Source organism: Thermobia domestica, chromosome 1, assembly GCF_964235325.1.
Source record: "Thermobia domestica chromosome 1, izTheDome1.hap1.1, whole genome shotgun sequence".
NCBI lineage: Eukaryota > Metazoa > Arthropoda > Insecta > Zygentoma > Lepismatidae > Thermobia > Thermobia domestica.
The window spans coordinates 31,910,922-31,936,219 of record NC_137454.1 but is presented as its reverse complement, the minus strand read 5'-3'; the positions used below and the strand labels follow the sequence as shown (position 1 = coordinate 31,936,219).

Here is a 25,298-nt window from a genome sequence, read left to right as displayed (position 1 = left end):
AAAAGGTGGTAACCCTAACGTAAACATATTTTTATGTATTATTGTTCTTAACTTCCTTATTTCAATGAATTTTCAGTAATCTGTAGAGAGAATTACGCTTCATACAGAAAACTGAATTTCAATTAGCTTATTCATTCCCAATTTATCCAAACATATAGACTCTTGAGATCGTACAAGGTTTTCCATTTATTTGATCAAAACAGTAAAGAACAAAACGCAAACAAGTAGTCGTATTCTTCATTAAGCAACTAATAATAAACAGGAATAAGAATAAATCATTCATTACGTTGATCTCATCTTCTGTCAAAGAAAGAGTGATACTCGGATTAAATTCTGACGAGATTCTCCTGAACAATTTTATGCAGTTAATTTGGTAAGTCACTAAAACAATCCGGTAAATGTATCTGGGAAAACAATGTGTGAACATACAAGATATATGATAAATAAACGAAATAATTGCTTTATATCACACCAATTTCTCTTGAGATGTAAACAAATAATATACAATGATAAAAAAATGTACGACTGGGAAGAAAATAGAACAGGTCTCCGGCTTACAGTGCTGGTACGTTAATTTATAATCTACGCTATATCTTATCAGGATTTTTTTTTTTTTTTTTTTTTTTTTGGACAGAACAAAAATACGGTACCGGTTCGGCAAAGTTCTAGAACACAGGTCCCCCTTCCCATTTAGCTGTAATAAAGACCCAAAACAGCGTACCATGCGGGGCCCTAACCCGCCTTTACTCGCTCACGCTCGCTCGGCAATTGGGAACCTCTGTTCTAGAACCTTTCCTACAGGTTCCTTAGTTTGTCCTGAAGTTTAACGTCCGGTAAATTCAATAAGGGTCAGTTCATTTCAAATCATCCAGCTAAAATATCAAATGAAACCCATAGTCTTAGAATGGCATGAAAATTTTTCTGTTTACTCTACTTACCATCCTTATTGATCACACCAAATTTTAATTTGATATCTTATATACTTTTTAGTTAGGTAAAATATACGTTTTTGTTGTTGCCGAGGGTTAAAAAGATTACGACATTGATATACTAAAAAGATCATAACTTTGTTAATTCTCATCATATCACAATGATTTTTTCACTAAAATGATCACAAAAAGATACAGAATAAGGTAAAAATACATTCAGATACTTGTACTTGAATTGTTGTGGTAAATATTACCTCAAACCTGGATATTATGACTTTTTTAAAGAAAAAAACATAAAATTTTAAAATACAGTAAAAACTTAAAAGCACTACATAAACCAAAGTATTTTTCATGTATTTATAAGCCTAAAGGCATGAGCTAATGTGTTCTGAAAGAAAAACTGTGGGTTTTTAACTGCAAATATTTTTTAACCATTTATCTTTAGAGTACGGCCAGGTATTTCAAGAAAATCGTAGTCCTTCATGTTGGCAGCCCTAGTGTTGTCCCTAATTGTCACAGGGACATGAACCATATCTCGTTGCAAAGCTTATGGAACACAGATTCCAACAAGGTAACTTTTGTGGCCCCTTATTCCCTACCCACAGAAGAAGAAGAAGAAAATTATTTTTTTTTTAATATTTTGTTGGACTCTGGCAACACTGTTCATTGTCGTACGCAGGGAAAAAAAATCTTACATACACACCAGACATTGGGTGGAATCAATTAAAAAAAAAAAGGCATAGGTGCAATAACTTGCGAGGGAAAAATTCGAAACCTCGTATATACTATGGTCAACCTGTATATATTTTACGAAGGAACTGTGGTCTACTAGGGATGGCCAATTCCGGAATTTTTACTTTCCGGAATCCGGAAAGTAAAATCGGAAAATTCCGGAATTCGGAAAAAATATTTTTTCTTTTTGTAATCCTAAGAATGTATGATGCAAGTTAAGCTGAAAATTATATCCTAAAGTATACACTACTCAATCTTCCCATGGTTAATGAGATGTAGTCCAAAAGTACGATGTACTCCTAATATTTAATTTTTGTTTTACTGTGATATTGTCCAGACGTAAGACATATATCACACTGAGATAAACAACTTGACATAATGAAGATGTTATCATACGTAGTTTTCCAGAAAATCGTGAGAAACGAATTTTTATGAAGTTAAAATATGCGTCGCTTGTTGCCAGTGTGATGCAATTGGTAACTTTTATGCTGGAATAGTCTTATTATTATTATTATTATTATTATTATTATTAATAATAATAATAATAATAATAATAATAATAATAATAATAATAATAATAATAATAATAATAATAATAATTGTTTATGTACTGTAAAAGAAAAATATGAACCGTTAAGTAGTAGATTTTATCTGTTGTTTTTTGATATCTTCTAACAGTAATAACAAACTGCTTGTAAATACGCAATGATTATCAAGGACAATGGCATATTAATGTAAGGACTACTCTGCAGACTGGCAATAAACAATAACAGATAAACAATAGTTACAAAGAAAAAAAAAGTAACTAACTTGGGCACGTCAGAATGTTCGCGAGAATATAGGGACGCATTGAGACGCAAAGAGCGTGGTGTTATTACTCAAAGGGCCGTACGATGATGAAGGCATTAACGTTAATGTTAATGGCACTGATGAGCACTTACTTGCTCTAACGGTTAACCTCATTTTTGAGATGATTCTTAGAAGTGGGCGTGTTGGCATGCAGTTAGAAGACTTATATCAATTATTTAAAAAGCACACGTTACCTGTGGAGTACTAACGATTTGCGTCACTATCGAACACTAACGTAGCACTAGCGACGTTAAAAGTCGAAATTAGAGTCTGACATAAGTGGCTTGTCAACTTCACGGACATTATATTTTCCTTGAATGCGAGAATTTTGCGCCCGGGAAATTTGCGCCCTACCACAAAAATAGGAAAAAATGCGCTCGCAATATATTTGCACTGGGATGTTTGCGCCCTACCCTAAAAAGAGGGGAAAATGCGCCGGCTATATATTTGCACTGGGATGTTAGCGCCCTACAATTCAACTTATTTTTGTATTGTGTAAAGTACATGGTGTCTAGCAAATTTCTCTCAGCAATTTCCCGACTTTTTCCAGACTTTTCCCGATCATTTCCAAATTTTTCCCGACTCATTCTAAAAAAATGTTTTCGTAAAATTAGGAAAGATTGAATGTAATGAAAAAGTGTACAAGTTTTTACCTGATCATAGAATGTCTCCTTCTTCATATATACAATGAAACAACCTAATCGTGCAATTTTTTGATCTCCTCCTCTATGGTAGCAACCTGTTCTGACAACTGACTGTTTCTTTGCTTCAAATTCCTTTCGTCTCTGTTCTGCTCTTCTTTTCTCAGCGGCCCTGCGATCTTTTTCCTGACATCACTTTTCTGCGGTGTTCTTCGGCTTCCTTGAATCTCGCGTATGCGTTTCTCATTGATAGAATCATCTGCTTTAGGATAGGAATGGCTTGTATGCCACCAGCCTCATTGACAGCATCATACACTACACGCTGCGCTACTAAAGAATCCTCTGACAAATTTTCAACTACTAATTTCTTGTTTACCGAAAAACCCCTTTCTAATGCTACATTACCGTGGGAAAGAATTAGGCATATCTTTACTACTTTGCACAGATATACATCATTTGGTGGTAACACTCATCCAGAAGTCATCAAGTCTGTGTTCATTTCTTTTGTACGACTCCATTTTCTCCCGCACTTGTGTCTGATCTACTAGAGCATTGTATTCTCTGTCTGCCTTTTCTGCATCAGACGCTGAGGCAATATCACTCTGCACTAAAATTTCGAACGTTGCTCTCATTTGTTTAACAGCTTCTTCCTGTGAATGACCAACGGTTAAGGGATTAAGAAACGTCAGCGCTTTTGTAAGGGAATATTTTAGCGGGGACCTCTCCCGCAGCTTGGACACTAAATGTTGATAACATTCACGTACTTGCTTTCGGAAACACATTTCCTTTTCACTAACTTCTGTACATCTCCTCAGTGCTGACCTAGTTGCATACCCAAGGTCAATTTTCTTGATACGAATTAAATTAATATATAAGTTTTCACTTTTCTCCATAACATCAATAGCACTGATACTCTTCCTGGCCATTATTTCTTTTTTAACGAAGCGAGACAATACTTTAAATAACTGAGTAAGGCTACCATGCAAAAATGGAGTCATAGGAGTGTCTGACTTATATTCAGTCAGGAAAGGCTCACAGTCCTCAGCAAGAGATTTGAAAAACGCTAATTTTGCATAGAGCAACTTGTCGTTCAAATTTCTAGCTACTATTCTGAAACTGTTACAGTTGGGTTCTTTGTCTGTTACCTTAACCGTTTCAACATACTTTCTCACATGCGGTAATATTTCTTGGCTTCGCTTGGCTACCTTCGCATTTTCTACCCAACGAATATGGCAAAATGGAAGTGGAAACAATGACGGACCTGTTATTTCAGAATGCTGGGCACGCCTTGCTGGTACCATTTCGTACAAGTTATACAAGGCTCTAAGAGAAGAAATCAAATCCCATCCAGTTTTTTGTATGCCAGTCTTAAAACCACCGTGAACAACGTGAAGACCACACGAGCCAAGTTCAAGGAGCTGTGGAGCGTCTGTACCAAGGGAGGCACAACGTTCCTCTTTCATTAGCCGTAAAAGCGCCCAATTTACATTTGGCCCATCCACTGAAACTTACAAAAACGGATCAAGCGATTGCAATACATTCTGCAAACCTTGTAGTAGATCTGTAGCTGTACTATGATCCATAAAAACAGAATTCAAATACCGTGTTCTGACTCTGTTCGTGTTATCGTCCCAGAAGCGTACACTTACATCCATTTGAGTTCTTTGCGCAACACTATTTACTTCATCAAATCAAATGACATGATGTTCGCACTCTTGTAATACGGACTTAAGTTCACGTTGAAAGTATGGACACAATCCGTACACGATGCTATATGACATTTTATCCTTGTGCAATTTCATCTCGCTAGCAATTGTAGTGTCTGGAAACATCCTAGTGAAAAGAAGAACACTACTTTCAGCACTGCGTAAAGAGTTGTGATTCATCACCTCGTTTATACACCACAAAATCTCCGCCTGTGTGACTCTATCTTTTAGTTTATATTTGTCCAGGGTCGAAGTAGACCTACGAGTGGGAGAGCATGTTTCGCTGGATGAGCATGGAACAGGACCAGTGCTGGTGCCAGGTTGATCTACATTTAATGAAGACGCAGGAACATCTAAAATTTCTTTAGGTTTTGTTGGGAAATGATATGTCATTGCGAAAGTCTTCTGTCGAGTCGCTGCAAGGTTTTGATGCTTCTTGCTCTTTGAATGACTGGTAAGAGCTGTACGTCCCATGGTGCCAAACAAAAATGTGTCATGACACCACACACATTCTGCAGTTAACTTCGTCTTCCCTTCTTTTACCCAGGGAAATTCATCTTTCCACCTTTCTTGAAAATTCGTTGACTGCATGATGTGCGTCAGACTCTGAAAACACAAAAGATAAATGGCAAAACTACGCGAATATGTTCGGTGCTGAGCTAATTCGTGGCCTAATCGACGATTACGTAAATAAACGTTAACCTAACGTTAGGAAAACTTTGTTTAGGGTTTTTTTTTTTTTTTTTTTTTGTAATAGTTGGTAAAAAGTGTTGAATTATTTACGAAATCATTCCCCAGATAAACTTACCTGTACGTGAAAAACAATCCAACATTTAATTTATACTAAATATTATATACGCATAGTACGATGCAACGCCCAATTAACCACCCGTTACTCTTGAAACGCAAAAACCTTTCTGCTGTCAGCAAACACTGTTGCCAACCACTCGCTCACCACTCTTCTTCCCCCAGCACCACAGCAGGAGACAAACCGCGCGCCTCACATAAATCGCAGAAAATCCACGGTGTACGAGATGCAACGCGTACCACGTGACCACTTCTACGTAGAAAATAAAAAAAAAAACGGTTGAGATGGATCGCGATGTATTTAGGAACACTTTTTAAAAAAATACGATGTAAACGTACTACATCGCGATGCATTTGGGAACGCGAGGTTTATCGAAGTCGCTCCGACAAGCGTCAGCATCATTTCCAACATGTGGAATTTAATTCCATTTTTCCCGACTTTTTTCCGCAAATTCCAGACAAATCCCCGAATTCCCGACCATTTTTTAAATTTAAGACAAATTCCCGACTTTCCCGATTTTCCCGACTGCTAGACACCCTGAAAGTAACTTCCACTCACACTTGAACTAGGCTTGCCTCTCATCGTCTCAGTGAGTTACTCCATCCGTTATAATATTCCGAACAAATGAAAAAAATACAATTTTAGTTCACTAAAGGGCAATCCATACAAATACAATTTTCCATTATACTACAAAATTTACAATAAAAATATAAATGACTGATATATAATTATTTATTAATATAATCAAAGAGTATAATTTAATCTACAAAAGGCTGTTTGGCTCTACCCAGATATTTCTGTTCACAGTCCTTGCGAGTTGTTTGGCTTTTCAGGACACAAAATATAGAAAAGAAAATGTAAAGTGAATGTAAAATCAGTTCAGTAATATTATCAAGAAAACTATGTACAGTGTGTTTACTTGCTGGAATTACACTTCAAACACACAATTGCGTTCAGTCGTTCTTTCAGAAAAAATGTTCCGGGGGGCACACTTAGTATTCCGGAGGGGGGTCACTGCTGGTACTATTTTATTTATTATTATATTATAGACGTATTATTTTGGTCTCCTCCGAGGGGGGCACTCTGAGAGCTCTGGGGAGGCCAGTGTTCCCCCAAAATCATCTCTGGAAGAAGCAGTGATTGTGTTGATCCGTTGTGTTCTTTTAGCTTATATTGAAGTTTATTCTCCCCTTATATAGCCACAATGAAAATAAATCACAAATGGCGTGGTTGTAGGGGGAGGATTGTTTATGCTGTAATGTCAGCCCTTCCGAGCAAATGCGTAAGCTCCAATAGGTTCTTTTATTTCGCAGGGCTCAAACTTCTCGGTGGAGGCACATCGCAGGCCCAATTTTCCCTGTTCTTGAGGTAGGGCGCAAATTTCCCAGAGCAAAATTCTCGACACCGTTCGAATGACCTCGGAAGACTATATCTTTTTCAATACTTTTTTATATTCTTTTACTCGAGATTTCTTCATAGGTTCTTATTAAAATACTTACTAATATATCCTCATTTTATTGTCCTAACCAATCAATATGGGCATGTTGTCAGTAAAATATTTAGATTGATCGAGCCTCTGGTGTGTAACCACAGTATTTCATATCATCCCCCCATTAGAAATCTTGGCTAAACGAACCAATATATGTTGCCAATAAAATAGTTTAGAATGATTGAGCCCCTGGTAAATAACCACAGTATTTCGTAACAGACCTCCCCTTCCTATTACCATATTCTAGCTACGTGCCTGACTCAGCTAATTCTCTACATTCTTTACCAAGCACACATTTTCTAAAGCGGAAAATGCTCTCTAAATACCTAAGCTCATTATTTTCAGCAGATGCACAAATTGGGTAACATTCTATCTACATGAATGCTATATATGTCGATTACTGGAAACCGCTTCTCGCTATCTATTACCATATTTACTTATAATGATTAACATTAAAACCGGAATTGGTTGATTTGTACCGCTTCTGGTTTGAATATTACATTCATCAGGGAACTCGATTCTTAACTATTGACTCTGTACATCATGGCCAAAATTGATTGGTAATCCATAAGATAGTTCTTGAGACTGTTTGTTTCACTGACGGACAGAATGAATATATGGCTATAGAGTTTTGATAAACTAAATTCGTTAATGAGTGATGATGGAACAAATATAAGAAAGGGAACCAAGAGTAGGCCTAAGTAGTAGGCCCCCCCGTATGTCCAGCCGAGTCAGCAAAAATTTTTGTGACGTCATAGGTCAAAGGTCAATGACCTTGGCCCGGGGTCAATGACCTAGGGGTACATAGGACCACCCCCTCTAAATTTTGGCAGGGGTACCTTGGCCCACCCCCTAAATTTTGGCAGGGGTACATAGGACCACCCCCCTTAAATTTTGGAAATTGCCAAATCTAAAAATTTGGTATGGTAGCCTAGGACCATAGTATGTACCTCTATTAGTATTGGGTGTCTATGTCGTTCCCTTTCATGGGTAAAAAATTGCCAAAAATTCAAATTTCGGGGGTTTTTGGCCTAATTTATCCTCTTGGATGAGGTGTTATTACCCTATATGGTTATATGGGTGTATACAGGGGTCCATTCCCTTTCATAAGACATGGGTATATTAATGTACCCCTTGAAAAATTTGGGAGGGGTACCTTGGCCCACCCCTTAAATTTTGGAAATTGTCCAATTTAAACATTTGGTATTATAGTATAGGACCCTAATATGTATTATGATAAATTTGGATGGTCCACCTCGTTCCCTTTTAGGGGTACCAAATTGCCAAAATATAAACGTAAGCAATACGTAGTACCACGTGTTTGGTTTTGACCTAATTTATCCCCTTGGATGAGGTGTTATTATCCTATATAGTTATATGGTCATGTATAGGGGTCCATTACCTATCATAAGACATGGGTATATTAATGCACCCCTTGAAAAATTTGGGAGGGGTACCTTGGCCCACCCCTTCAATTTTGGAAATTGCCAAATCTAAAAATTTGGTGTGGTAGCCTAGGACCATAGTATGTACCTCTATCAGTATTGGGTGTCTATGTCGTTCCCTTTCATGGGTAAAAAATTGCCAAAAATTTAAATTTCGGGGTTTTTTGACCTAATTTATCCCCTTTGATGAGGTATTATTACCCTATATAGTTATATGGACGTATACAGGGGTCCATTACTTTTCATAACATATGGGTATATTAATGCACCCCTTGAAAAATTTGGGAGGGGTACCTTGGCCCACCCCTTAAATTTTGGAAATTGACCAATTTAAACATTGGGTATTATAGTACAGGACCCTAATATGTATCATGATAAATTTGGGCGGTCCACCTCGTTTCCTTCCAGGGGCACAAAATTGCCAAAATATAAACGTAAGCAATACGTTATACCACGTGTTTGGTCTTTTGGCCCAATTTATCCTCTTGGATGAGGTTCTATTACCTTATATGGTTATATGGTTATGTATAGGGGTCCATTACCTATCATAAGACATAGGTACATTTGTGCACTCCTTTAAAAATTTGGGAGGGGTACTTTGGCCCACCCCTTAAATTTTGGAAATTGCTCATTTTATATATTTGGTATTATAGTACTGGACCCTAACATGTATTATGATAAATTTGGGTAGTTCACCTTGTTCCCTTTTAGTACAGGACCTCATTATGTATCATGATAAATTTGGATGGTCCATCTCGTTCCCTTTCATGGGTACGAAATTGCCAAATTTAGGTACAACCACGTGTTTGTTTTTTGATTTAATTTATTCCCTTGGATGAGGTCCTATTACCTTATATGGTTATATGGCCATGTATAGGGGTCCATTTCCTATCATAAGACATAGGTACATTTTTGCACGCCTTTAAATTTTTGGGAGAGGTACCTTCGCCCACCCCTTTAATTTTGGAAATTGTTCAATTTAAACACTTGGTATTACAGTATAGGACCCTAATATGGATCACTATAAATTTGGGTGGTCCACATCGTTCCCTTTTTAGGGGTACAAAATTGCCAAATTTTAGTACAACCACGTGTTTGGTCTTTTGGCCCAATGTATCCTCTTGGATGATGTCCTATTACCTTATATGGTTATATTGTAATGTATAGGTGTTCATTTCCTATCATAAGACATAGGTACATTGGTGCATCCCTTTCAATTTTAGGAGAGGTACGTACCTTGGCCCGTCCCTTAAATTTTGGAATTTTTTTGATTTAAGCATTCGGTATTATAGTACAGGACCTTAATATGTATCATGATAAATTTGGATGGTCCACATCGTCCACTTTCATGGGTACGAAATTGCCAAAATATAAACGTAAGCAATACGTTGTACCACGTGTTTGACATTTTGACCCAATTTATCTCTTGGATGAGGTCCTATTACCTTATATGTTTATATGGTTATGTATAGGGGTCTATTCCCTATCATAAGACATAGGTACATTTGTGCACCCCTTTAAAATTTGTTAGGGGTACCTTGGCCCATCCCTTAAATTTTAGAAATTGCTCATTTTTATATATATTTGGTATTATAGTACTGGACCCTAACATGTATTATGATAAATTTGGGTGGTTTACCTCGTTTCTCTTTCATGGGTACATGTTATATGGGTATGTACAGAGGTTTATTACCTTTATATGTTTATGTTCCCTTTTAAATTTGGGGACTTATCAAATAACAAAATTCGGTAAACCTTTTTCTAGGACCCAATGTATCCTCTTGGATGAGGTCCTATTACCTTATATGGTTATATTGTAATGTATAGGTAGATGTTGGTGTTCCTCTTATGGCCAAATATTCAAAATTTAAAGGTTATTGACAGGCTTTATTATTGAATAAGTACAGGATTTATTACTTTTTCATAACACACAGGTGTATTTGTGTACCAATCTTAAATTTTGGGAGGGGTACATTTCTTATTGTCATATCAATAATTGGTAATGGTTCTTAAAATTGGATAGTATCTCATTCATTGGGTAAATCATTGTGATCACGTGATCAGGACATTGGAACATTGAAACTTTGTAGGATAATTTGAGAATTGCGTCATTGGTTTTGATTATTCCCGCCAAATATAAACGTAAGCAAGACGTTGTACCACGTGATTGTCCTTGATGAGGTAGTGTACAGGGATTCATTTCCTTTGTTGTGGTACTTCTTAAGTTTGAGTACACACACACTTCTAGAAAACAGTTGGTTCTACTCAGGTAAACAATTGACGGACATTATTGACATTATTGAACATATAATGATATGATTAACTCTAAGACTTAGGTATATCAAGAGAAGTATTCTTTAAATTTGGGAATGGTGATAAACAGAATTTTAACATAAGGTGCGAAATTTGAAACAATACATTGAACTTTAGTCACAGCTCATAGTCTAAGATCTTTGGTGGTGATTGATTTGAAATCTGATAGCTAACCTTATTGAATTTTATGACTCATAGACGAAAGGCAATACATGCTACAACACTGGCAAAGTTATTATTAATGCAATTTGATTGGTTGATCACTATCTGTCGTGCAATCTGATTGGCTGATCACTATCTTTCGTGCAATCTGATTGGTTGATGATTTTCAAATCTTTGCTGTATTCAGTTTTAAGTTTTGTTTAACATTTAAAAATCTTGGTTTCGTTCAACATTTTGCACTCACTGATAAATATGATCAAAACCGTTTATTTGTTAATCGAATAGTTAAAAACCGGATAAAGTTTGACGGTTAACCGTGAAACGTAAAATTTTTTTGCTTGAAATTTTTTGTTTGAAAATTTTTTCGTTTCAAAATTTTGTTTGAGATTTTTTCGTTTGAAATTTTTGTTTGAAATTTTTTTCGTTTGAAAATTTTTGTTCGAAAATTTTGTTTAAAATTTTTTGTTTAAAATTTTTCGTTTCCAAATTTTTTGTTTGAAATTTTTTGTTTCAAAATTTTGTTTGAAATTTTTTTCGTTTCAAAATTTTGTTTGAAAATTTTTGTTCTCGAAATTTTTGTTTTCAAAGTTTGAGTTGACATTTTTAAAAGTTTGTGCACTTATTAGTAAAGAACCGGAACTGTTTAGAGCAAAAACCTTTGACAACATTGTGGTGCAATAGTACACGTCAGAACCTGGGTTTGTACTTGAAATGAAAAAACACAATTCATTGAAATGGATCATTTTATTACACTCCACATACATCCATACCAGATAGTGGTTCTGGATATTGTCGATACAATGTATTTTGAACTTCTTGCACTAGTTTGTCTTTAGCATATAATTTTAATTCCAGTTGAAGTCTTTTAAGGTCTAGGTTTTTGTTCTAAACAGTTCCGATTCTTTACTAATAAGTGCACAAACTTTTAAAAATGTCAACTCAAACTTTGAAAACAAAAATTTCGAGAACAAAAATTTTCAAACAAAATTTTGAAACGAAAAAAATTTCAAACAAAATTTTGAAACAAAAAATTTCAAACAAAAAATTTGGAAACGAAAAATTTTAAACAAAAAATTTTAAACAAAATTTTCGAACAAAAATTTTCAAACGAAAAAAATTTCAAACAAAAATTTCAAACGAAAAAATCTCAAACAAAATTTTGAAACGAAAAAATTTTCAAACAAAAAATTTCAAGCAAAAAAATTTTACGTTTCACGGTTAACCGTCAAACTTTATCCGGTTTTTAACTATTCGATTAACAAATAAACGGTTTTGATCATATTTATCAGTGAGTGCAAAATGTTGAACGAAACCAAGATTTTTAAATGTTAAACAAAACTTAAAACTGAATACAGCAAAGATTTGAAAATCATCAACCAATCAGATTGCACGAAAGATAGTGATCAGCCAATCAGATTGCACGACAGATAGTGATCAACCAATCAAATTGCATTAATAATAACTTTGCCAGTGTTGTAGCATGTATTGCCTTTCGTCTATGAGTCATAAAATTCAATAAGGTTAGCTATCAGATTTCAAATCAATCACCACCAAAGATCTTAGACTATGAGCTGTGACTAAAGTTCAATGTATTGTTTCAAATTTCGCACCTTATGTTAAAATTCTGTTTATCACCATTCCCAAATTTAAAGAATACTTCTCTTGATATACCTAAGTCTTAGAGTTAATCATATCATTATATGTTCAATAATGTCAATAATGTCCGTCAATTGTTTACCTGAGTAGAACCAACTGTTTTCTAGAAGTGTGTGTGTACTCAAACTTAAGAAGTACCACAACAAAGGAAATGAATCCCTGTACACTACCTCATCAAGGACAATCACGTGGTACAACGTCTTGCTTACGTTTATATTTGGCGGGAATAATCAAAACCAATGACGCAATTCTCAAATTATCCTACAAAGTTTCAATGTTCCAATGTCCTGATCACGTGATCACAATGATTTACCCAATGAATGAGATACTATCCAATTTTAAGAACCATTACCAATTATTGATATGACAATAAGAAATGTACCCCTCCCAAAATTTAAGATTGGTACACAAATACACCTGTGTGTTATGAAAAAGTAATAAATCCTGTACTTATTCAATAATAAAGCCGGTCAATAACCTTTAAATTTTGAATATTTGGCCATAAGAGGAACACCAACATCTACCTATACATTACAATATAACCATATAAGGTAATAGGACCTCATCCAAGAGGATACATTGGGTCCTAGAAAAAGGTTTACCGAATTTTGTTATTTGATAAGTCCCCAAATTTAAAAGGGAACATAAACATATAAAGGTAATAAACCTCTGTACATACCCATATAACATGTACCCATGAAAGAGAAACGAGGTAAACCACCCAAATTTATCATAATACATGTTAGGGTCCAGTACTATAATACCAAATATATATAAAAATGAGCAATTTCTAAAATTTAAGGGATGGGCCAAGGTACCCCTAACAAATTTTAAAGGGGTGCACAAATGTACCTATGTCTTATGATAGGGAATAGACCCCTATACATAACCATATAAACATATAAGGTAATAGGACCTCATCCAAGAGATAAATTGGGTCAAAATGTCAAACACGTGGTACAACGTATTGCTTACGTTTATATTTTGGCAATTTCGTACCCATGAAAGTGGACGATGTGGACCATCCAAATTTATCATGATACATATTAAGGTCCTGTACTATAATACCGAATGCTTAAATCAAAAAAATTCCAAAATTTAAGGGACGGGCCAAGGTACGTACCTCTCCTAAAATTGAAAGGGATGCACCAATGTACCTATGTCTTATGATAGGAAATGAACACCTATACATTACAATATAACCATATAAGGTAATAGGACATCATCCAAGAGGATACATTGGGCCAAAAGACCAAACACGTGGTTGTACTAAAATTTGGCAATTTTGTACCCCTAAAAAGGGAACGATGTGGACCACCCAAATTTATAGTGATCCATATTAGGGTCCTATACTGTAATACCAAGTGTTTAAATTGAACAATTTCCAAAATTAAAGGGGTGGGCGAAGGTACCTCTCCCAAAAATTTAAAGGCGTGCAAAAATGTACCTATGTCTTATGATAGGAAATGGACCCCTATACATGGCCATATAACCATATAAGGTAATAGGACCTCATCCAAGGGAATAAATTAAATCAAAAAACAAACACGTGGTTGTACCTAAATTTGGCAATTTCGTACCCATGAAAGGGAACGAGATGGACCATCCAAATTTATCATGATACATAATGAGGTCCTGTACTAAAAGGGAACAAGGTGAACTACCCAAATTTATCATAATACATGTTAGGGTCCAGTACTATAATACCAAATATATAAAATGAGCAATTTCCAAAATTTAAGGGGTGGGCCAAAGTACCCCTCCCAAATTTTTAAAGGAGTGCACAAATGTACCTATGTCTTATGATAGGTAATGGACCCCTATACATAACCATATAACCATATAAGGTAATAGAACCTCATCCAAGAGGATAAATTGGGCCAAAAGACCAAACACGTGGTATAACGTATTGCTTACGTTTATATTTTGGCAATTTTGTGCCCCTGGAAGGAAACGAGGTGGACCGCCCAAATTTATCATGATACATATTAGGGTCCTGTACTATAATACCCAATGTTTAAATTGGTCAATTTCCAAAATTTAAGGGGTGGGCCAAGGTACCCCTCCCAAATTTTTCAAGGGGTGCATTAATATACCCATATGTTATGAAAAGTAATGGACCCCTGTATACGTCCATATAACTATATAGGGTAATAATACCTCATCAAAGGGGATAAATTAGGTCAAAAAACCCCGAAATTTAAATTTTTGGCAATTTTTTACCCATGAAAGGGAACGACATAGACACCCAATACTGATAGAGGTACATACTATGGTCCTAGGCTACCACACCAAATTTTTAGATTTGGCAATTTCCAAAATTGAAGGGGTGGGCCAAGGTACCCCTCCCAAATTTTTCAAGGGGTGCATTAATATACCCATGTCTTATGATAGGTAATGGACCCCTATACATGACCATATAACTATATAGGATAATAACACCTCATCCAAGGGGATAAATTAGGTCAAAACCAAACACGTGGTACTACGTATTGCTTACGTTTATATTTTGGCAATTTGGTACCCCTAAAAGGGAACGAGGTGGACCATCCAAATTTATCATAATACATATTAGGGTCCTATACTATAATACCAAATGTTTAAATTGGACAATTTCCAAAATTTAAGGGGTGGGCCAAGGTACCCCTCCCAAATTTTTCAAGGGGTACATTAATATACCCATGTCTTATGAAAGGGAATGGACCCCTGTATACACCCATATAACCATATAGGGTAATAACACCTCATCCAAGAGGATAAATTAGGTCAAAAACCCCCGAAATTTGAATTTTTGGCAATTTTTTACCCATGAAAGGGAACGACATAGACACCCAATACTAATAGAGGTACATACTATGGTCCTAGGCTACCATACCAAATTTTTAGATTTGGCAATTTCCAAAATTTAAGGGGGGTGGTCCTATGTACCCCTGCCAAAATTTAGGGGGTGGGCCAAGGTACCCCTGCCAAAATTTAGAGGGGGTGGTCCTATGTACCCCTAGGTCATTGACCCCGGGCCAAGGTCATTGACCTTTGACCTATGACGTCACAAAAATTTTTGCTGACTCGGCTGGACATACGGGGGGGCCTACTACTGCCTACCACCGGGAATATTTTCGAACACAAAATTAGCCTTCGAAAACCCACATGTCCTGGGTTAGAATGCCATAGATGAAAACTCTACCACTGAGTCATCAATCACCCGCTTATTAGTTTTATTAATTATTATATTAATATAAATTAATGAATGCCTGCTTATGTTAATTATTGAACAATTACGTTGTATACTTCGTAAAGTCAAAAATTATAAATTTGTATTTACTGTACATACAGTGAGCGCAGAAAGTGTTCGTACACCTATGCTATTGAAACGAGAATGCCTGCGAAAAAGAAACAGAAAATTTAAGAAGTGTAATAACACACACAATATGAATAATGAAAACTAAGCTTTATGAATATATCAATAAAGAACCACAAAGACAAGTTTAATGGTCAGAAAGTAAATAAATTCCGTAGAAAGTGTATAGAGTAGACCAGTGGCGGCGGTTGGACGTTAAAAGTGGGAGGGCAAGACATGATCTGAATATTTGCATATAAATGTTTGTTTTCCTGCTTGTTTCTAATATTTTATTTGACGAAAGGTTGTATAACTAAAAGGATACTATCTTTTTCAGTTAAAATACCATATATAATATTTCATATTTTATTAAGTAACTTGACAAGAGCAACGCCAGTAGGTAGTAGCCCTTTGTACTCTTAAACAACGAAAGTGTAAGAGGAGATTTGATTCCTTGCTCATGAACACCTTAAAATTATGTCTGGAAAATTGTGTGATCAGATTATTGAATAACAAATTTGCAAAACAAATAAATAGAAAGGATAATATTAATCATAGTAATAAATAATGATTAGGGGCACGAGTTTTTCGCACTAAGAATTTGAAAATTTCGCGTTTCGTTTTTCATATTTCGCGTTTTGTTGCATTTTCCAAATAACTTCTGCATTTTTTAGCTCTTGTGAAAAAGATATTCCCCGACATTTTTATAATTGTTCCTTCTATTCATAGATCACCACAGAAATAAACCATTCATAACCTAAAAACAAAATACACTGACTATTGCACTTGACATTGTAAATTTCACTTATAGAAAATTATATTTTTTAAAAATCAAATAAAAGAAAATCAGTAACTAAACTTACTATGAATAGGAAAGTTTTGCTGTCTTATGAAACACATAGGGACAAGTTACATTTAAGAATTAAACATAAGCATGTTACACATTTCCACATTTTCCTTCATTGTTATACGTTTGCCACTTATCACCAGTCAATACTTGGGGAAAGAAAACTCTCACAATTGGCATTGCTTGTCGGAAGCCACACATATGTAAGTGCGTTTACAACAAATTTCAAACAATCATCACTTCAGAACTTTTGTCCATTCAAGATATTTCTTTCTCTTGGATACACTGTACTTTCCAGACAAATCACTTGTCAAGAGTTCATAGAGTGCTTTGTAAAACTCCAAATGCGGTAGTTCATAATCAGATGCTTTCATATTTTTAAATGAAGGCCAAGCTTTAAAAAAACTTCCTAACGTAAGAATGTCTGGTTCACTGCCACATGCAATTACAGAAGGATCAAATAGCTTCCCAAAGCATTATATACTTCTATAGTTTTGGAGTCTTCTCTTTGCGAAGAAAGCTTCAAGGATGATCTTTATGCACATTTTTAAAAAGTCACATTCAACACTAGCCTCTTTCCACTTCGTAACAAACGTAAGTGTGCTTTAGTTTTTCCACCAAAGAGGCCCTGCAATATATTCTCTGTCCGAATTACCCAACATGCACCGTTCATGCCACGTTCTACCGTTCCGACAGCGGAAAACTGGCGTTTCCAAATTAATGAAAACGTACGTTTAAAATTTCGCATTATATCGCGAATTGTTAGAAATTTCGCACAAAACTGCCAATTTCGCGTTTTATCGCGCAACAGAAAACAATGAAAATATACATAGAACATCACAAAACGTTAAGAAACTGAAAATTATTTAATTCTGACGCATTTCATGTTGTCGCGCAATGCGAAAAACTCGTGCCTCTAATAATGATGTTTGTTTTGCAAAAGTCATATTGAAACAGGGATTAATGAACAACTTAATTTTTAATTACAAACATGCTATTAAATGTATATTACTCTTAGAAAATGAAAGACAGTATATACTATAAGCATAATAAAATTGCTACATTTAAAGAAATATTTGCTTTTGCAACTTCCCGAAACATGTTCCTTGCCATTAGGACCAGTTTTAATTTTCTTGGAGCACATCAAAACACAATACTACTTAGAATCACTCCGTACTCCAGTTATACAAAATAACACTAAAACCTAGAATTCTGTTGAATTCACTAAATTTAATTGTATATACACTCGTACATCTCTAACACACCACTTCATTCATACATTACACTACAGAACAATGAAAAAGTAGAAGTTGTTTCTTATTACGCTTTTCCACCCTTACTTTAGAAAGAAAAGACATTTTAAGAACTGTCAATTTTTGTGCAATTAAAAAATAATTTGTGAAACTTTTTTTTTTTTTTGGCGAAATGCTCCCTGAATTGGTTCAAAGCGGCTGACTGATACATCGAGCCCTTGTAAGAAGTGAAAGTATGCTGAAATTATTGTGCTCCAATAGGTTAATTTTGGTTTTTTTCTGTGGCAATTAAAACGCAATTCTTGTAGTTTTCTTTACTCCACGGGAAGACAACCAATACCTACTCACAAACGGCAAATATATGGCACCATTTTTTCTATGAACCAGCAATACATACAAAAACTTTATATTTCTAAATGAAACTATATACATTAATGAGTTACTTGAAAAAAGTGGGGGGGCAACTGCCCCCCTTTGCCCCCCCTAATCGCCGCCCATGGAGTAGACGCACAAAGTGATCGTACACCTGACGTACGAATACGAAACAAAGATACCACAACTGGGGTTCACTAGTATTCACCTGAGTATACACCTCTGTATAGCATGACAAGTAACAGAATGAGTTTCGTTGTGAATAGGAGTGAAAAACCTGCACGGTGGGCTGTCAAAATGGGAAGCAACCGAACAGAAACAAATGAGGAGACAAGAAAAGTAATTATTAAATTGCATAAGAAGGGTAAGTCTTTGAGAAAGATAGCAAACCTTGCAGACAGGCCTCGTTCAACAGTACAAACAATAATTGCGATGTATAATGTTTCTATCACTGTGCGAAACAAAACAAAAACTGGAAGACCAAGAGTGTTGAGTGATTAAGATAAACGTTACATTATTAGGGAAAGAAAAAAGGTTCCAAAAAGTAGTGCTGTGCAATTGGCAACGGATCTGGAAACACGCGGTGTTAAAGTATCAGCCAGTACAGTGCGGAATATTTGCAGGGTATCATGGTCGGATAGCCAGGAAAATGTTCTGGGTGAACAAGACAAATCGTATAAAGAGACTAAAGTTTGAAAAAGAGTATAAAGATAAGGGATCAGGCTTCTTTCTGGAATAGGGTCATATTTTCGGACGAAAGTAAATTTAATTTTATCGAGTCCAATGGGAGGCGTATGGTATGGTGCAAGGTGAATACAGAGATGAATCCTCAAAATCTCGTCCCTAAAGTAAGACACGGAGGAGGGTCCGTGCTCGTCTAGGGTTGTATGAGTGCCTCAGGAGTGGGTCGTCTCCACCTTATCGATGGAGTGATGATCCACAAAGTGTATATTAACATATTAAAGGAAAATCTCAATACTAGTGCGTAGAAGATGGTTCTTGAAAACAATTTATTGTTCAGCAAGACAACGATTCCAAACATACAGCGGAAAATATTCGATTGTGGCTACTCTATAATACCTTGAAACAGCTTCGCACACCTCTCCAATCCCCAGACATGAACCCCATAGAATATCTATGGTCTGTTCTGGAGACAAGAATCAGAAGGCACTGCTTCTCTACTAAAGAAGGGCTGAGAAGAGTTTTCAAAAAGAATGGGTCATAATCAGTCCCGAAGTTACAGAACTACGAACTACTACAGGTGAAATCAATGCCACGAAGACTACAGACAATCATTAACGCACAGGGTAATCCCACAAAATATTAAATAACGTAATATACTTTATAAGCATTAATTCAAGCATAAGTGTATGGTGACTTTTTGCGTTTACAAAAAAGGAATTCTCTCTTTTCTTCTGAACAAAACAGTGATTGTGTTTGTTTGGCCTTTCTCTTGTATATAGAAATAAAATGTATGAATGTGTAGTCTTAATTCTGGTTATATATATATATATATATTCCACCTCCCGTTCTCATGCTAGCTGTTTTCAATATAAAGTATGCACGGTGTACGAACACTTTCTGCGCTCACTGTAGGTATGTTGACAATAAGCGAATGTTATTAGAATATTTGTTGAGATTTCTTTTCCTTCACTGCCTTTCGCCTGGTTAAAAAGTAGTTTGCAGTGCTTTGGAGCAGCTGCAGGTGGGAACACGATAATGTTTGAGACATACCGGCGACTTTTTTGTGTGTGAAAATAAAACCTTTCTCATAAAGCACTAAATAACTGCAGTAGCAATTGTCTACGTAAGTGATAAAGACATATCCAACTACAAGAAACTAATACAGTATATATATTCATTATTGTGTTTCTCTTTTAACAGCTACTAGCTAGGGATGGCCAATTCCAGAATTTTTACTTTCTGGAATCCGGAAAGTAAAATCGGAAAAATTCCGATTTTTCTAAATTCCGGATTTTTTCTGAATTCCGGAATTTTTCCGATTTTTTTCTGAATTCCGGAAGATAAATTTTCCGATTCCGGAAAACAAAATTTCCGGAATCCGGATATTTTTGGCCATCCCTATGGTCTACCCTCAGGTTGGCAGCCCTGGCGACTTCCCCAATTGTCACAGAGACGCGAATGATACCTCGTTGCAAAGCTTACGGAACACAGGTTCCAACGAAGTAACTTTTGTGCCCTCCGGTTCCCAACCCACAAACGAAGATGAAAATCATCTTTGACTTTTGTGGGACTTTGGCAACACTGTTTTTTGTCATAAAAGAAAAATCACTTTCTCCTACGGATTCGGCATGGGGAGGCACAGTCTAAGTTCATTAGGAGCCGAGCAACAGAGGTTTGAAGTACTGGCGCTAAGAGAAAGGGATGAGCCAGGCATCTTCTAAGGGTTAAAATAGTGCACATTTTACTTTCTGAAAAACTCATTGAATGATTTACATGTAAGGTGTAATGAAATTATGACATTTTAATCAAGCTGAAGATGTTAAATTATCTAAGATGCAGTAAATTTATCAATGTTCTAGAACTAATACAACTGCGCATAAGCTTTTAGAGTAAACTTTAAAATCAAATAACCGAAATATAATTTTATTATTTTTACTCAAAAGGTTGTTATTAAATACTTGAAAAAAAGTTTTCCAGAAGTAAAAAGAGTGACTTATTTTAGTGACGGATGTGCCGCACAGTATAAAAACTGTAAGAACTTGCTCAATCTGTGCCCTCATGAAAAAGATTTTGGATTAAAAGCTACATGGTGTTTTTTGCCACCAGCCATGGGAAGTTTCCTTGTGACGGTATAGGTGGCACTGTCAAGCGCACCGTGACAAAAGCAAGTCTCCAACGTAGTCCTGGTAATGCTATTGATAATTCCGATATTTTTTTTTTTTTTTTTTTTTTTTTTTTTTTTTTTTTTTTTCAAGGAAAATATAGAAAATATAAAGTTCACAATGATTAGAAAAGAAACATTGATAGAGGCACGAAAAAACTTAGAAGGGTGTTTCACTCAAGCCAGGACAGTACCTGGAACACGTAGTTTTTATCACCTTGAGTCCAAATCTGAAGACTCCATTGCAACAAAACGAGTAAGTTTAGATGACAACTTTTGCACAATATTAAACTTTTCTGGAGAAAATCATTCGGTTAAAATGCCTGATGTGGGTGTGCACAATTACACTGCATGCCTTTATGATGATCGGTGGTATTTTGGATTAGTTTTGTCAAAACATGAAGATGAAGGTGACGAATTTATGCATCCCCATGGGCCTGCTCTATCTTTTCACTGGACCCCAAAAGATTATGTTTACTGGATTCCTACGAGTAACATAATTTCATGTGTAACCCCCCCAGTCACAAAAGCATCCGGAAGAATGTATTATTTTTCCGAAAAGGAAATTGGTTTAATCAATCTTCAGTGCAACAAGATGTTGAAACTAATGCAAACCAAGAAATAAAATGTTCTTAGTGTTTTATTTAAACATTTTCTGTAATTCCACTTCAGGACCTCTATGGTGTAAATAGTAAATGAACCACTTCAGGACTTTAACAGGTTGACTCCGAAGGTTAATTTAGGGTACTGGTCTCAGGAGGCCACAATTTTTTTTTTTTTACCTTTGGCTGAATTATGGATAGTCATGTCACATTTTTGTCATGATATTTTGCTTCTCCCGAAAATGTACCAATGGGAGAAGAGCACCATATGTCATGCTCATGGTCTCACAGTAATTTGTGACAATGAGCATCATATATGGTGCTCATGGCCCCACAAAAATAAGGTGAGCACCACATATGATGCTCATGTCAGTCAACCTGATAAGATTTGGTAAATTCTTTTTTCGTTCACTGATTATATTCAATCTGTTGTATGTGATGAATATGTGTAATTCATTAAATTCATAGTGAATAGCTATTTTCTTCTTCTTTAGTGAATTGGGAACCGGAGGGCACAAAAGTTACCTCGTTGGAACCTGTGTTCCATAAGCTTTGTAACGATGTATCATTCGCGTCTCTGTGACAATTACGAAAGTCGCCAGGGCTGCCAACCTGAGGGTAGACCACAGTTACTTCGTAAAATATATACAGGTTGACCATAGGTTTCGAATTTTTATCTCGCAAGCTATTGTACCTAGGCCCTTTAATTTTTATATGATTCCACCCAATGTCTGGTGTGTAAGAATTTTTTTCCTGCGTATGACAATGAACAGTGTTGCCAGAGTCCAACAAAATATTAAAAAAAAAACATCTTCTTCTTCTTCTTCTGTGGGTAGGGAATAAGGGGGCACAAAAGTTACCTTGTTGGAATCTGTGTTCCATAAGCTTTGCAACGAGATATGGTTCATGTCCCTGTGACAATTAGGAACAACACTAGGGCTGCCAACGTGAAGGACTACGATTTTCTTGAAATACCTGGCCGTACTCTAAAGATAAATGGTTAAAAAATATTTGCAGTTAAAAACCCACAGTTTTTCTTTCAGAACACATTAGCTCATGCCTTTAGGCTTATAAATACATGAAAAATACTTTGGTTTATGTAGTGCCTTTAAGTTTTTATTGTATTTTAAAATTTTATGTTTTTTCTTTAAAAAAGTCGTAATATCCAGGTTTGAGGTAATATTTACCACAACAATTCAAGTACAAGTATCTGAATGTATTTTTACCTTATTCTGTATCTTTTTGTGATCATTTTAGTGAAAAAATCATTGTGATATGATGAGAATTAACAAAGTTATGATCTTTTTAGTATATCAATGTCGTAATCTCTTTAACCCTCGGCAACAACAAAAACGTATATTTTACCTAACTAAAAACCTAAAAAATTTATAAAATATCAAATTAAAATTTGGTGTGATCAATAAGGATGGTAAGTAGAGTAAACAGAAAAATTTTCATGCTATTCTGAGACTATGGGTTTCATGACCTGGATGAATTGACATGGACTGACCCATAACATCTGAGACTATCAGTTAATGCCCCTGCCTGATATGGACTATGCCAAATGTAAAATCTAGCAGCAATAACATATGTTCGTCTGGACGCAATGCATTCTGTGCAGAAGGTATGACAAATTACTGTCTACATCTGTGAATGCACATGATTGATTGTGTAAACCGGTATATGTAGCTGACGTTCCTACAGCGTTCTTTCGCAGTACGTAAAGGTAAAGATGTTTACTTTACGTCCCACCAAAAATACAAGTACCGAGGTAAAAGCAAAGAAGCTACGAAGGTGAAAAATTCCTGGAGTATAAGAAGTATGAGAAACGAGACTGTGAATAGCAAATAAAAAATGTGATAAATGAACCTGCCCTAACTTCATTTCGCGAATATTCACCATTGCTAACGTGGCAGCTCATGAACGTGTCCATGCAGATGAACCCGACTTTACTTTGGAGGACTAGATTTAAACTATTTTGTAATGATTAATACAAGCTGGTTTGTGACTTTTAAGTTGTTCTGTGGCATACAGACTAGTGGGAATTTCTCTAACTATATCTACAAAGTAGTTTTCCAACTTGACAGGCGCCTCCTTTGGGTGGCAGGCGTGAAGAGCGAGCACGGAGGTGCAAGTTCCTGACAGAAATTGCCTGTGAAATTACGAATAAAGCACACACTTGTAATTGTCATTTACTATTTAGCAAACTTGGTAGACGTTACATGGTTGACATTTTGTTATGAGGGGGGAGTATGAAGTATGCAGGGTTTTACGAAGGGGGGACGCAAGGTAAATAGTATTGGGAATCACTGCAATAAAGGAATTGATGTGCGGCACATCGAAAAAATAATACATAGCGGTAAATAAAAACACATTTAAATAGAAATTAAAATTTGCATGTAGTAGTTAGTGTCTGCCCTTATTTCAAATTCAATCTGCACTCGGCACCTACTGAAATAATTTGAGGATAAATGTTACCGAAATTTCAACTGCTAGTAGCTAGTTGTCCTTGCTCAACTATCATTAATCTGAACGAAAATTATTACATACAATACATAAGGCAACATTTAAGCCTTTATTACGGGAAATTTTATGAATTGGAAGCGTAACGTGGAATATAACCCAAAGTATAATATCTTACCGTTAGTCAACTGTAATGTTTATCCAACACCTAAAAATTTGCTATTGAATTATTGTCATTCAAGTAAATTATAGCTTCAATGACTTCAAATTTATATAAATGGCATCAATTTCTCTGATAAAACCATCTAACATTTACATGATAGTCTTATTGTTTTGATTTTACACACCTTACGTAATATATTGTCAACTCGTAAGTTTCAATAATAATAACAATTTACATTTAACATATGTTGCACACACACACATTTCGTTTTGGAGAATATTCACAAGTTCTTTCTATAAACCCATGGAATTTCTTCCAATTGCTATCTGTTTGACTAATTGTTCAACTTTTAAAAACTTATGCCATAAGTAGATTCCAGAAACATGTTTCCCCATTCATGAAGCGACAGATACTTGATTCGTTACAACAAAATAACGCTCGAAGTATTTTCCACTTAAATGCCAATTTTGTTGCACAAGAATAAAAATTAATCATCATACATTACCTTTTTGTGCATTTCAGGTACTGGTTGGGCGATTAGGCACTAGAAAGTAACTATGTTTAAATAACTCAAACACACTGTACCAAACAAGAATTTAAATCCTATCCACCATTTCTTTTTCTCTTTACTGGTCTGATTTTCGACAGTCTTTTCTCCCGCCGTATGAATTTGTATGCAATGTTGT

The 25,298-nt window shown here is 35.6% G+C and overlaps 1 protein-coding gene across 2 annotated transcripts in view; it reads right to left on the bottom strand.

Moving 5' to 3' along the window:
* The window catches only part of mi (cyclin E-interacting protein minus), a 77,210-nt gene extending 51,940 nt beyond the window's left edge, over positions 1–25,270 (bottom strand). The window contains exon 1 of one of the 2 annotated variants that reach the window (XM_081756497.1): positions 25,118–25,270. The gene's annotated coding sequence lies outside the window, so the exon portion shown is untranslated. Of the gene's footprint in view, positions 1–24,796; positions 25,037–25,117 lie in introns of those variants that run through there. The other variant, XM_081756505.1, reaches the window with a different exon arrangement.
* Between the last annotated feature and the right edge of the window lie 28 nt (positions 25,271–25,298).